Source organism: Myzus persicae, unplaced genomic scaffold (assembly GCF_001856785.1).
Source record: "Myzus persicae strain clone G006 unplaced genomic scaffold, MPER_G0061.0, whole genome shotgun sequence".
Taxonomy (NCBI): Eukaryota; Metazoa; Arthropoda; class Insecta; order Hemiptera; family Aphididae; genus Myzus; species Myzus persicae.
Genome location: NW_019104311.1, coordinates 644,623 through 660,097, shown reverse-complemented (window position 1 = coordinate 660,097; position 15,475 = coordinate 644,623). Strand labels below are relative to the sequence as shown.

Sequence of the window (15,475 nt, the reverse complement as noted above, 5' to 3'; positions counted from 1 at the left end):
GAGGGAGAGAGAGAGAGGGAGAGTGAGAGTGACGGTGACTGCAGGGACCCCTTTTACCGTGTTCGTTTCTTCGTGCACAATACGTATGTATATATATATATATATATATAACATATAGTAAATGACAATAGCACCTTCGGGTTCCGTTATATTAAATCCAGCGATCTCCTCTCCTGCACCACCAATACCTCCATCACCGCTACGTCTTACGATATAGTGTATACAATATTATGTACCGCAAACGGACGTGAATTTCGGGCCCCGATAATCCCCCCCTGCGCCCCTGTGCAAACGCGTGTATAACCGACAAATACCACCGTTACGATATAATGATATATAATATTATCATTATTGTTATTATTATTATTATTATTATTATTGTTATTACTACACGCGAAGTATGCGTGGTATATTAATCTTTGTAGTAAGTTTTTTTCTTTCAGTATAACCGATTCCCGTGGGTTTTTTTTTCACAATTCGTTTTCCTAGACGACGACGACGACGACGACGACTACAACAATAATATCGTGTTGTTACTGCATGTGTAGCGGCAAAATGAATATAAAATGTACCTCTATATTATAATATACACGACCTAAATATGTCTTGTTGTCCCAAGCGATGACTTTCGCACATGAAGACGAATATTATAAAGACTTCGTATTGTTTACCAAACTATTATTACCTACATTTCGAGAATACAGAGGCGAAATTCAAAGTATATCTGCAGTATACAGCAGTTGGTACATAAACGAGCAAATGAGTGCCCATATAACGATTATTAAAGCATTATACTGTTTTGTTATTACAATGAATTTAACGTCCTCAGAATGAAAATACTAAAGGTTGTTGTCATCTGAACGTAGCAATTAACGTGGCGTGATAACAGCTCGTTATTTGTATTACACTGCATAGTACCTTTACAGTTTGTACTAGGTATATATACAAGTTACTAATATTATCGTATAATATAATTTTATTACTGACGTTGGCCCGAATTTTTTAGTAGTAAAAAACTAGTAAAATTGATTGCAGTAAGCATTGCACTAAACAACGTTTTGCTATAAATGTGTTTAGTTCAATTTTAATTTATTACGTAAAAAATTACAGTATACTTCGAATAAATATTTAATACAAAATTATCAAGTAATCAAATCAAAGTAAAATTACTTTGAATGAAATTGAAAAATAGTAACAATATTTTTTTAAAAATTAGTAAATTCAATGAAAAATTGGCACTTTACATGTTTAGATTTTCATTATTATATACTTACATAAAACAAATTTAAGACATACTTAGCAATAAGTTGGAACAGCTGAAGAAAAGTTGCAAATGCTACAATATCCGTCGCCTGGTTATTATTAATGAGAATATAGATGTACCGATTGGTAAAACGTTTTGACCATCAATTTAGACGGGAGCGCAATAATCATAATATAGTAATTTGTACACCAAATACTGTAGGGTGTACATTATATAAAGCTTGAATTGGAATTTCCAGTATATATATGTCAACAATGTTGGGTATACGGTAAGTGGTCACAATAATAAGCGTTGTTGTTAACAAAATATGCGTCACAACAAAATAATGAGTTGATTACAGCAAGCATTAAGTACACGTACAAACGAAATCGATCTGGAAACGACTCATCGATAACAATGCAATTCGAATATTATTGATATCTGAACGAAGCCTGCCTACCCAGTATAAAAACAATCATTTTAAACATTAAAAATGTAGGCTAATAACCAATGACGTTGAAGCCTTACTTTAAATAAAAAAAATTAAAAAATCCACAACCTCCGCAGAAATCAGGTGACGGCACTGGACGCAAAGTCGATTTCAATCGTCCGATAAGTACTTTATCGCATACCTCTTGTATGCAGTTTTACCGACTACGCGTTCCGTAACTCGTAGATAGAGTTAAGTGACTAGCGACGGCGAGATGAGATCAAGTCTAAACTACTATAATAGGTACCATAACCCGACCACCAGTTGGACCACTCGACACTCGGAACGGTTAAGATTTTACAAAAAAATGCTGTAAGCTATAATTTAAAAATAATATCCAAATCTTACGGACTAAGATAGAGAATAGTGGGTGAGATTATGCTGTATTATTTTCAACACAATGTATAGTTTACCAACCACTGTTTTTCATTAAAAACTGCAATAACGGTTACCGAATGCCAAGATGGGTTGTACATAACAGTTAAATTATCACATTATTTTATAATAATATTTTATTTTAATTTTGGAATTATTCTTAATATCCGAAAAGATGACTGAGCCTCGCTGAGTATAGAACTCGTATGAAACAATGGAAATGTAATTAATATTATGATCTCTTGGAGTATTAAAATGATATTAAGCGACATATTGTTGTGCAACTTTTTAATGCAACAACACACCTACACCGGTCGTACAAGATCATAAAAAAATCAAAATAATAATATAATATTGTAATCCACTTTTGGATCAATGAGCATGATCTATGTGAGAACGACGCAACCATCGTACGTCGTCGCCGCCGCCCAGTGCTACCATCGCGCGTACAACGCAAACAACACGTATTCGTCGTACGGAGGACTAAACGCAAAACGAACACACATCATAGAAACAGAGATAGTATTCTATCGTATTGTTTACGTTTAGTCGCCGTGTTAGATGATATCATAATAATAATAATAATATTATTATTTGATAGTTTATGCCGATACGAATATAACTGAAATCAAATCGTTCAGCAAGCCGAGTGTAATATCCAGTGTGTCGTTGAAATATTTATCAGCGCACGTCGTTATAATATTATAAGGATTTAAAAAAAAAAAGTTCTTTAGAGTTCCGGATACTACCAATATATATCCTAACCAAACAATATTCCTAATTATAAAACATTATTATTTCTATTGAATATGATATTACTATACCTATATAATTGTGTGAACAAGATAACCTAACTGTTATGACTTTATGAGTAATGATCAAAATTATTATTGTGTAATATTTGAATAATATTAATTATGGAGTGACAAGGTAACAAATTATAAGTACACATCTATAAATATGCCGTTATGCAGCGAATGGTTGTGGTTTGACACGAAAATAATAATAGTATAATGTTTCAACGAAAGCCCCTGGTCGACGCCGGAAATCTTGCGGTCAAGCAACTACACTTACACGCCGTCAACCTGTGCAGCGTTACGTTTTTTTGTCAGGCATAACCGCTTACCCGAGTCATAATATGATAAAATAATAATATTCGGAAACGTTTTATAGTGTGCGATTTATGAGGAAAGCGTGCTCCAGCCCACTCTCATACCACTAGAATCGAACGTAAATTGTATAGGCAATTTCAAAGGCAATTCATACGTCGGCCGTTTGGTAGCGTAGGCTGACATTATTATGTTTAAAGTACGAAGGGACTACTAAATTCTGCTCACTCGCAACATGCACACATTATGTAAAAATCCTTTTTTTGTGGTAAACGGTAAAACAGTTTTGGGGAAAAGTCCCAGAAAATAATTATTGTATCTTTTATCATTAAAAATTGTTTGTCTTTCAGTCACTATTATTATTAAATAACTATAAAACAGTGGTCACAAGAAATTGCAAGGTATATCGCAAAGCTTACCTCGATTTTCGTTTAGAGAAAAATATTCAAATATTCTCCATAATATTCACAATGAACCACCGAGGTGCATTTTTAATCTATTTTTAGTAAAATATTTGAGGTTGAAATATTTGAAATTGTTATACCACATATTTTATAAGAAGAAAATTAAAAATGTGGCTTAGCCATTCAATCGTGTGAGTGCGGTATATATTATTTGATTATTTTTGAGAACAAAAATCGTGATGGACGTTGCAACGCACTGTTGGAATTAGAATGAGTACTTTTTGATTGAATATAGTATAATATTTATATAGTCCCATTACTCAATCGGATTGAAATTATATTGAACGATACGTAGTATAGTGAGAGTAGTAATAACTTATAGATGACCAATTCAAGTGAGTATAAAAATAAATTCAAAAATCGCACACACACTAGGGATTTTTTAACTAATATCGTATTAATATTATCACGGAGACGATAATGTCAATGTATTAAAACATTTAAAATTAATGAAAGCAAGGCATAATCTCGTTGACTATATAAAACAGCTATTTCGAGGATAAATTAAACGTAGGTATAATCAGTTCGACATCGAATCCAAAATCGCCAGCCGAACATCAGGATCGCCACAACAGCAGTACTAACAATAACAACAATAATAATGATAATAATGATAATATCGTAACATTCGCGACTCGTCGATCGGCGGACAGATGGTGCCACGGGATATTTTATCGCTTCGAACAAAGGCTTTATTTTGACTGTGGCTGGGTGGAGCCTATGGGTCGAAGGGACGATGCATCATCCGTCAACTGTCAGCGGAACCATTGCTGGCAATCATGGCGATCGGGGGAAACCATAGTAGTGAGGCGGCGGCGAGAGGCGTGTTATATATACGTAACGAAAATCTGATCGAAATCTTTTCGTGGCGATAGAATATTTGCATTGTATCGTATTTTATTTACGATAAAAATTCGTATTGAAAATGTGAAACCGATGAAAGCCCGGGTTCTCAGCTGCGGTGTAGATTCTGTGTCGGTTTTGGAAGACGACGGAAAAAAACAGTTCCGCGAACTATTGAAAACCCGCCGAAATGCCCGTCGACTAACGATTGTACTGCAGGTATCTACGGCTATATTATCGTATTATTATTGAATTTTTAGGTATGCCGTTAGCGAATCACAATAATTATTATGACATGAATAAATGGTGTTTTTAATTTCGAGTGCAGTAAACAATAATGGTTAATGATGATGATAATACAAATTGGTACAATACTGCAGCATCGGATAAATCGTCGTTTACTGCAATGATTTGCGATATAAATTTTGTACGCCGCCGCGGGGTGAAAGAATGACGTTTAAAACATTTTATGTACCCACTGCGGCCACGGTCTCTCTCTCTATATATACACATTTATACACGACGTAGGGAGATTTTATCGTCCCCTTTTCCATTCCGCGCGTGCGTAGGTACCGTACAATGATATTACAGAGCCATAAAAACCACAGCGCTCTCGTCAACCCATTCCTCGGGCGCAAATTATCGTCAGCGTTCTTTACGACCGTTTAATAAGTCGTAAAAACGCTGTTTCAACACCAACACCGCCGCCGCCGCCACCACCACTACAGCCGTCGTCCAATAATTTAACTCACAAGTTTCCGCGGTGCAGCGACCGTATATATGTATATATTTTACGTATACATAAATAAAATATAACTCTTCCCGGTCTAGAGATTACACGGCGCAATAATTATCAAGGAAAACAAACGGAAAAAAAAACCAGCCTTAAATCGACCGTGCAAAGCTGTACGCACCAGAACCTTGCCGCCGCGGTGAACAAAATGTAATGTTATAATTTATAATGATCGCCGTGCGTTCGGCGACCGAGATTTTTCACGCCAGTTAAAAGACAATCTATAATTATTGTTATTAATTATATTCTACGCACATTTTGAGATTATAATAATATTATATATGTATATAAATATACACGCCGATGCTGCAGTTCAAACAGACGCGCGTAAATAATTGTGTACCGAAAAACTATTATGTGATGTTTGCCGCCAACTCTTTATCTACTTATATTTTTACTATACAACACCGCGGTAACAACTATGAATGTCGGACGTAAACAAAGCGTTTGATTTAAACCCAAAAATTTGTTTAATTTGATTAGCCACATCCTTAGAAATAAATAAATAAATATTATACATTGGTCGTTTTATATAGGTTTCTATGATATATTATGCTCTCAACTGTGCCTGCGTGATTCACATCATAACGTGCCTGAATGGAATACCTCGACATCTAAGAAATAGCTTTTTTCTATATAGGTATAGCGTAAGGGTATCAAAAAATTAAATAGAATTACATTTATATAATTTTAAATGAAATCAATATTTCTTAATGGATTGAAATAAAATACATTTAAGTTAAAAACAGAATTCGTTAGAAGAATAATAATAACTTCTAAGAACGAATAATATTCAAATAATAATTTTATAAAATGATTATTTCTCAGGTAGGTAATGAAAATTCAAAATTACCTATATTAATGGGGACAATCGAAAAATATTATGTTATCTACCTTCTAATATTTAATGCAAAACAAAAGCAAATAAGTTACTTTATAACACTAATTAATGTATTGATGTACTGATTTAATAATCAACTTAACTTTTTAATTTGTTTATATCTAGCTCCGGGCAATTAAAACAGGTACCATAAAAATAATTGTGTATTTTAATTACATAATACCATGTAGACTTAAATAATAACATGCAATTTGAGTAATCGCTAAATTAATAGTTCAAGTATTTCATTATGTCACTAGGTCTATTATTGTGAGTAAAAAAAAATATTTGATGATTTGGTAACGTATAGACCTATAAGGTACCATTGATAAAAATGAATACTTTAAACTAAATTACATTTTGGACTAATCTAAGAACATCATGTCATATAGCAATGAAGTTGTTATTTATACGAGTGTAATATATTATCTAATGCGATGTTTATGTAGATGTACATATTATATTTCATTCAAATTATAAATTATGTGTAATTTAACATTAGATATATTTTACTGAATTTTATTATGTAATAAACATTTAATTATAGAGAACTTTACCGCCTATCCATTCTATAATCATGATTTATAAATATATGGTACTGAAAACCAGAAATTTTGAATCATCGTATAGTGTAATTTTTCTTACCTACTTATTTATAAATTTATAATTAAATTATTGGCTGTTATAATCATTGTTTAATGCATATGTATTAAGCTGTATATTCACACCAATAAATGTGCAGATAAACATTTAAAAAAATATATAAATGAATTATTAAACAGTAAACCATAAAAAATAAAAATAAAAATATTTATACATATTTCATAGTTAAGCCAAAACTAGTTATGTAAATGAATATTATGCGCTTCAAAATATTATATTGTTTGTCAATAATTTACGCTTAACATTTTCAAGCTACAAACTACTTTATAGATTTATAATAATAAATTATTTAACATACAAGAATTCAAGTTGAAATTGATTTAGATAATGTAATTATTAAAATATATAAAAATGATGGAAACATGATACAGTTACCAGAAGAAATTTTAAAATGTTTGACGAAATTATATAATATTATTATGTATTATGATAATTCATACTACCTATGTTAAAAGGAACATGGAACTAAAGTAACTATAATTTGATAATATCCAAATAAACAAAGGTATACGTATAATATTATTATATGATACTTTTGTCGGCTCAAAAAATATGCATAAATATTTTATATAAAATATTGTACTATTTATTTATTTTTCTTTATAAACATCAAGTTCTTATCTCTACCATGAAGTTGACCAAATAAAAATATAATGTTCTACAAATTATACACTCAATATACAATATACCTAGGTACTGAATCCTTAGGTACACAATAAAAATTGAAAATTTATTTTTAATCCATCATAATATGATTGCTTAACCAAAATGTAAAAATAATAGATACAAATTTAAAAAAATTACCTGATAATTGATTTCAAACGTCAAAAGAAAAACTCTTACTTAATGCGACTACCGATTACGACGACGACAACGATAGATAATGTCATTATGAAGTAGAAAAACCGACTGCGATGCTGCTGCAGTGCTTACACAAAATGATGACCGCAGATTTCCGAAAAAATCGTTTTCCCAGCGATTCTCGGAGCCCCCATCGAGACCCCCGCAGGATTAACAATTAAGTGATTAAAATTTTATTGTCCCTCTAAACGGACGCGTCGTGTGCACGCCACGATAATATATTAATAACATAATGTATCGCTCGGAGAATAATGGGATAAATACGCTATAACAATATTATAATATTCGTTTTTAATTATGTGCGCGACCAACTCTCGATTGAGACGTCAACTGTATATACCTACCACCGTGGCAGGATACCATAATGTAATATTACTGTACACACAAAATATATTATTACATAGTATTTAATATTATATACACGGGACCCCGCATATGGGTGGTGCGGCGGTGACATCATGACGAAACTTGATAGTCCCGCAGGGGTCGCCCCAATGGTGGAGAGGGTACGCGGCTGCTATTAAAATTGATGTCGTAAAATTATTTAGATATACGGCAGCTTGGGCCTTTGATTTATCGCGCTCGTTTCTGCGGGATAAACAATAGGTGTATTATGTACTGCTTGGTGGTCGAAAAGTGCACAGAAATAAAAAAAAAAACCACTGTAATAGTAGGTTAGATATGCATGTAGATAAATAGTGAAATTCAACTAGAGTGGAAAAAGCGAAACGAAACTCGCAAGAAAAAAATGTACGGTTACGCAATGGGCATCGCCGTAATAGACGATTATAAATTGTTGAAATGTATGCATGTATCATGGTTTATCACGGTGGCGAATCTTGCAAGTAACCTTTCTAGCACGTACCTACACACATAATATTTTGACCTATCGCAATTAAGTCCCAAATGTTGTACTCGCAGAGCAGCAGCTGCAGTGGAAAACGACGGGATAATCATCGTCAAGAAATATGTAGTGAAGTTCGAAACGTTTTCGGCCCCGCGGTTTTCGACTTAGAATGCGATTTCTTCGATATATTTATAGGCTCCAAATACCTATTTATAGTCGGAACATAATATTATATGTTACTCCACGCATATTAAATTAGTGATGTCGTGGTTTTAAATTTAACTATACACCGCATCTAATCGGCCACAGAAAGAAGAGTGTATAATTTATTTATAATTCTATTCCACTATCGCGTTCAAAGACACTTATTAATTAATGCATTTTTTTAATATAGAACTACAAATTTAAAGACTTGTATACACGAGTGTCTATGGAGACGATACAATGTGCACACGTGTTCTGACGGCGCAATACTATAATATTTTAGAGACAACTTTACAAGCAAATATAATGCTATACGTTTTCGAAGTTCATTGCAGTTGATATAATAATTCTTTTTGCATTTTTTTTTAAATTTCAAACAAAATACACCTTAAAATTATTTGACAAGGTTTTTTTTGTTTTTCGTGGTAGGAGAAAATAATGATGATGTTTTTTCTCGTTGTATTCAAATGAATAGCAGCGCGGTTTCTATAATGATGTCACTGTATAAAATCTACGTTATACATAAAGTTACAGCTACGTTATAGTACACAAGACACCACGATCGGCAGAACTGTTTGTTAGACGAAGTTTCGATTTTTATATTATTTTTAAAGCATTTTATGATAACAGAAACGAGTGTACCTACTATTAAATCACATGGCAACACGTGGCGAGATATGTACGGTCCATCGCTCTACAAACATATCATATACAACTGCATAGTGTATACAACGCAGCCTAAAATAATTGTTATTTCAACAGAGTTTAGTAAATGATAAACAGGCAATGAAAAAAAAAATTCAACGTTCGTTTACATAAAACGGTTGAAATAATATTGAAGTGAATCCGTTGAGCGGTGTCAGAAATTTCGGATGGTCGTTGTACGCGCGGAAATCATAAAATCGTTAAAATCTTGGGGCTAGTCGAAGCTTCTAAACAAGGAAACCGTACCTTTAGCAATATTGAAAATGCCTGTACCGACGCCCAACGTGTAAAATGCCTTTCATATGCATATGGAATATTTTCCAGAAATATTGCTCAGTGTGTATATACACCACGACTCTGTAATCCATACCTTCGTCGTGATATCTATAATAATATAATATTATAATTATAACTGCGAGATATAGGATTTCCGTTATCAGTTTATCACTATTTTATTATGATCGTAGACAAACGCGCAGTGAAATACAATGTATCGGAAAAGTACCGCGGACGATAACATACGTATAATCGTTGTTGCAGAAAAAACGTTTCGATATTGTACTATAGTTTTTATATTTAAAACATTCATAACAATTACAATAAAATATTTGTTATTTATAGGTATAATGTTCCAGTCATAACGCCGTACACGCACGTAGGTAGCTATTAGGTACATTATAATAATACACGCAGCACAATATATAGACACGACAGTAGCGTTGTCTTCGTTGTCGTTGTTTACCCGAAACAAATAACCGACTAATGAATTTATAACGGTACACGACTATATAATATGCGTCGTGACGAAGACCAGGATCACACGTCTTGTTAACACACACGCGGCCGGACCGAGCAGAATTCTATATTTGAGAAGATTTATAATAATAATAATAATAATATACTCGTGCACATGGTCTCCCTTATAATAGTGCGCGTTCGTGTATCGCAGATAGGCGACGCTGCGCGGAGAACAATCGAAAGAAGAAGCCGGTCCTTTGTTACCGTCCCGTACCCTCCCATCCACACAGAAGAAAATTTCACTAGGACGAGAACCTCGACTATACAATATAATATTATATTTTATTAAACAAAAAAACGTCAAGACGAATGGTATAAGTTTGGGGACTTGGTGGTCTGCAGAATCGAACGTGCGAGTGCGTTATTTTTAATATATCGATTAAAGGTTCTAAAACTTTTTTTTACTCATACCTCCCACAATACTTAAGACCTAAAACAAAATAATAAATTGGTAAAATATTATGATCAATGTATATATGGGTTGTAAATTATTTCCCGTACCACCGCGTAGTTTTCCGTGTACCACCAGTGGTATGCGTGACCAAAGTTTGATAACCTCGAAAATAGATCAATACTTGGGCGTTGGTTTGTTTTTTTTCCTCAAGAGAAATCATTTAATTATTATAATGTTTATTCGATTGTCATCAGCAACGGACGTATTTGTTCGATGGCAAATAAGAATTTATTAATTATTATACTTTATACTGTATTATTATGTAATATGTTAGTATGTTTGTAATTATATAAAAAAAAAACTCGCATTTAATTAAACTTAAGTCGCCGTAAAATAGTATTATTCTAAAATCTTTATCTTAATTATAATAATCTTTCTCGTTTCGTATGTGATTTCGATTTAGGACTACATATGATAATTTGTGTCGGCTACAGTCAAACGTCTGTGTTTCGTTAACTTTACTCCCCGTTGGGTTAGGTGGTAAGTGGAAACGAAATTGTTTTTCTATTTGTATATTTTCACCCGATTCGAAAACCAGGCCATCTATATATGTTACTATTCCCAGAGAAAAATCTTCGATACGACAATGTGGCTGAACGATACCTACGACAGCGGAATATGGTCGGGTGTTCATCCAAAATAACCGAGAGCGAACTGACTACATTTGTTAATGACGCCCAAACGCATACAAAATATAGTATAACTATCCTTATCGATCCATCATGAATGCGGCTGACCATTAATTATATTATGACACTTATTACAGCAACGTATATTTAGAATTTTAGAATACGCTTACAAGTAGGTATTCAAATCGTCAATCAAAAATATTTTAATAAAAACAGAAGTTTTATATAGCTTATATAATCAATTAAAATGGTCCAAGCTTCATCATTATAACTTAATATACAAGTTAAGAAGTGAATGGATTCGCCTATAATTTATATTGTAGTAATTGTTAACATAATAGTATTAATTATTAAAAATAACGTTGGATAGACAATAATACAACGCTTGTATAATGGTCATCGTCGTCTTTCGAAAATCTCTTTGTACTCGGTCGTATTTATATAACTGCTATAATATAAGCGACCGCAAGGGGATGGGCTACGGGTTTAGACCCTTTTTGCGGCCCATTTAAACGCGTGTACCGCCATCACGCAAATGATAATATATAATGATGGTATAGTTATGGCCGCGTTAGAACGCAGTAGGTATATAGTTAATAAATTATGACATATATAAAAATATTTAATTTGTTTTCTCTCGGTTAAAAAATACCGGATTTAAAAAAATACCACCTCACATGGTTGAAAAATCCTAGTTTGCAAATTTTTCGTCACGGTAAACTAAAAGAGAAAGGTATATGATCTGCATCGTGTGCACAGAAAACATCCATCGAGGGACGTGCGTTGGTAGTAATAGTGTCTTCTAGACGATCACGACCGCTGTCGTCGTCGTTAAAACTGATTTGTTAACGAAAGAAAAAACGTTAATAAAGTTACAAGAGAATTTAACCTATATTATTATAGTCGGTATCTATCAACAGACTATCTCACTAATTTTTTGTAAAAATTTATACATTTATACATCTCATTGTATATATTATTAAAATACAAGAATACAAGAGGATTAGTTTATTATGTTAATGCGTAGACTCATTATTTTAAAGAACTAATTTTTTTTCAATTTAGTTTCCAAAACTTTATATTGTCTTTATTTTGACACTTTTTAGTACCTATGTGTGTTGGTGATATCACTATTTTGTCTTTTGATTTTCAAATTTATTACATGAAGCAGACTATACTTATATTTTTACTATATTTTTTATAAAAGTTTTAAGTTAAGAGGATTTTTATTTTGAATTAATTTAATTATTAAAACATACCTAAGTTGAGTGTTTTTACAATACAATTAAGCTTAAATACAATATTACAAAAAGTACAAAAATAGGATAGATAAAAATTGTATCCCTCGTAGTGCACCATTTAGCTGATCTAAATTTTTGCCTGTCAATATAACTTAAGTACCAACTATTGATATAATAAAAAAAAAAATAGGGGCAATGTAAAAATAACGTTTATCTTCTAAATCGAAAGTTTTCTAGTAAGTATACTATCATGTACGTTTTGAAACAACAATAATTTTGTTCACTGCGTTTAAAGAATCAATCAGTGAAAAGAGATGGCGTCATATCTGATCGGGCGTGATCTATATAATATATTATACGCATTTGGATCGTATCGTTCGCACTTGCGAAAAAAATATATAGAACACAATAATATATTATTATATTATGTATATATGTGTACGCGGCGGACACTCGGAATATTGGCAATATCTGGAAAATTGATAGGAAAATTTACCGTCTAGGCGAGGGGGTGGGTCGAAGAGTAAGCGTGTACGATATTTTATTATATCATATAAATGTATATGTACACAGCATCGATGGTGAGGAGGGTCAACAGGGACACTACGGGCGACAACGGCGGTGGCGTTTTTTGATAAACAGCTAACACGCGTCAGTGGACATCCGGTTGGACGTTTGCCCGTTGCAATATAATAATATATAATACCATATAAATATGAATAGAATATAAACATATATATATATATATATGGTGCGGAGGGAGGTACGGTTGGAACTTTAACCCCGTCAAGCGTATAAGGACTGTAATATCGGCGTATAATATATTATAATACTATATGGATAGATGTATATGTATATATATATCGTACGCGTGATTTATTTTTATTTAATATTATTTTTGTTTTCTATACATAGCTTTTTGTTTTTATTATGATTATTATTTATTTATATTTTCATCGTTTCGTGATATAGATACGCGCGGCGGAAAACAGCTCCACATAATATTATACATACCGACGCCGCCGCCGGGACGAGAGACGACTATATTATATGTACCCGAAAGCCGTAAATTTCCACGAGCCGAACGTCCGATTATTAGCGCGAGACCCAAAAACGATAACGAGCGATTTTTGATGGTGACACAGGCACGGTTACGATCGAAAGTATACCAAGCGATAATTTTAAACGGACGGTAAACGCGACTATGAGTATGAAACATAATAAAATGATAAAACGGTGAAAAGCGAATGGATAAATAAACAATAATGAGTTACTTTTTCTGTGTTTGTTTTGCGAGAATGTACAACATTAAGCGGAGAAAAAAATACAAAAAGTCGTTATAAAAAATTGTTCAAACGAACAAATTATTATCATACATGAGTACCTATAAAACCGCGAAAATCGACGTACAACGCGTTATTAATAATTGTACCAATATAAATTGTAAATAAATATTCGACTGAAGTCCAGTGCAATAATATAGGATAACGTGCGCATAACAAATAACGACAATCGAGTTCTAATATATAGAGATAAATAACAATAATAGAGATTTATAATCGTTTATATGTATTATGTATATATTATATAATAGTATATGCATAATATTATAATAGTATTTTTTGCAACTCACCAAGCAGACCTCAATATATAGGTTATATTATACAAAAACAAAGTGAAAAATCGACGTCTCCTTACCTGCAACAAAAAATGAAAATAAAATAATTAGATTACTCACTGTATTAATAATATTTTATATTATGCATATTGAATCATGAATCATCGAGATAGGATATTATTTTGTGAGTTATTTATAGAAACAAAATACGCATGACTGGCGCGGATGCGAGCAGCTCTAATCTGAAAGGTGAAACGCTCAGAGCACAATAAATCACATTATTGTCTAAATGAAAAGAAGAAGCGTTTTATAATTTATTGGCACTGTACATGTATAATATAATATTATATACGATGCGTTATCAGTTTCACACAAAAAAATAAATAAATAAAATAGTTCGACACGCGCGTCAATAATGATTTTACGATCGGTTTTTTTTTCCTTTTGTAAACGGTACCCGCAGGCTTTTTCCGCACGCGCACATCGCGTGTAATGTACACTATAATATAATATTTTCCGCGTCCCCTCCGAATTATTATTATTATCATAACAATTGGTACCGAGCGCGGTTAAAAAATGACGTGGGTAGGTACACTTTTATTTTCCGGTTACCTATACGGCTATACCGATACTGCACAGACAATCGAAGTTTAGGGAATACCCATGTGTCGTAATCCTTCCCCAGAAAACATTATTCACGATATTCACTGCAAACCAGAGTGCGTATATTTTTAATAATGTATATTGAGAGATGTCTAATATTTTACTGTTGTATTATAATTATTATTGGCTTAGGAACTTATGGCATTTTTTGAATGGTTCCCTAAATAGTAGGATCGAATAAACATTATTTTTTTTAATCCGAGTAGGTATATAATAAACAACTTAAATCCAAAATATTGCTTAGTTTTCAATTCATATGTGTGTGTGTTTTTATAGCAATAAGTGAATAATAAGCTTAATTATATTATAATAGTTGGCAGGTTGATGATAAATGCACTTGCAGTGTGAGGTATTAAACAAGTTTATTATACTGTTCTCGCTCACAAAATCATTTTTATGTCACAATTCGAGCACACATCATGACCCTGATATCAACAATGTATCCCGTATTTCCAAAAGGTATTGGTAAAGGATTTTCAATTTATTAAGTAAGCAGCAAATAGTAATTTACAGCATCTAAAAATCTATTATTTACTTCCGCATTTTTCAGTAAAAAAAAAAAGTTCAACAACTAAGTAAGTACACTTGTCTATAT

General features: G+C 32.5%; 1 protein-coding gene across 9 annotated transcripts in view; it reads right to left on the bottom strand.

Annotated features, from left to right (window-relative positions):
- The window catches only part of LOC111041078 (homeotic protein antennapedia-like), a 166,472-nt gene that overhangs the window by 20,595 nt on the left and 130,402 nt on the right, over nucleotides 1–15,475 (bottom strand). The window contains exon 1 of one of the 9 annotated variants that reach the window (XM_022325236.1): nucleotides 14,233–14,297. The exons of the other annotated variants lie outside the window; for them this stretch is intronic. The gene's annotated coding sequence lies outside the window, so the exon portion shown is untranslated. Of the gene's footprint in view, nucleotides 1–14,232; nucleotides 14,298–15,475 lie in introns of those variants that run through there. 9 annotated transcript variants of the gene reach the window in all.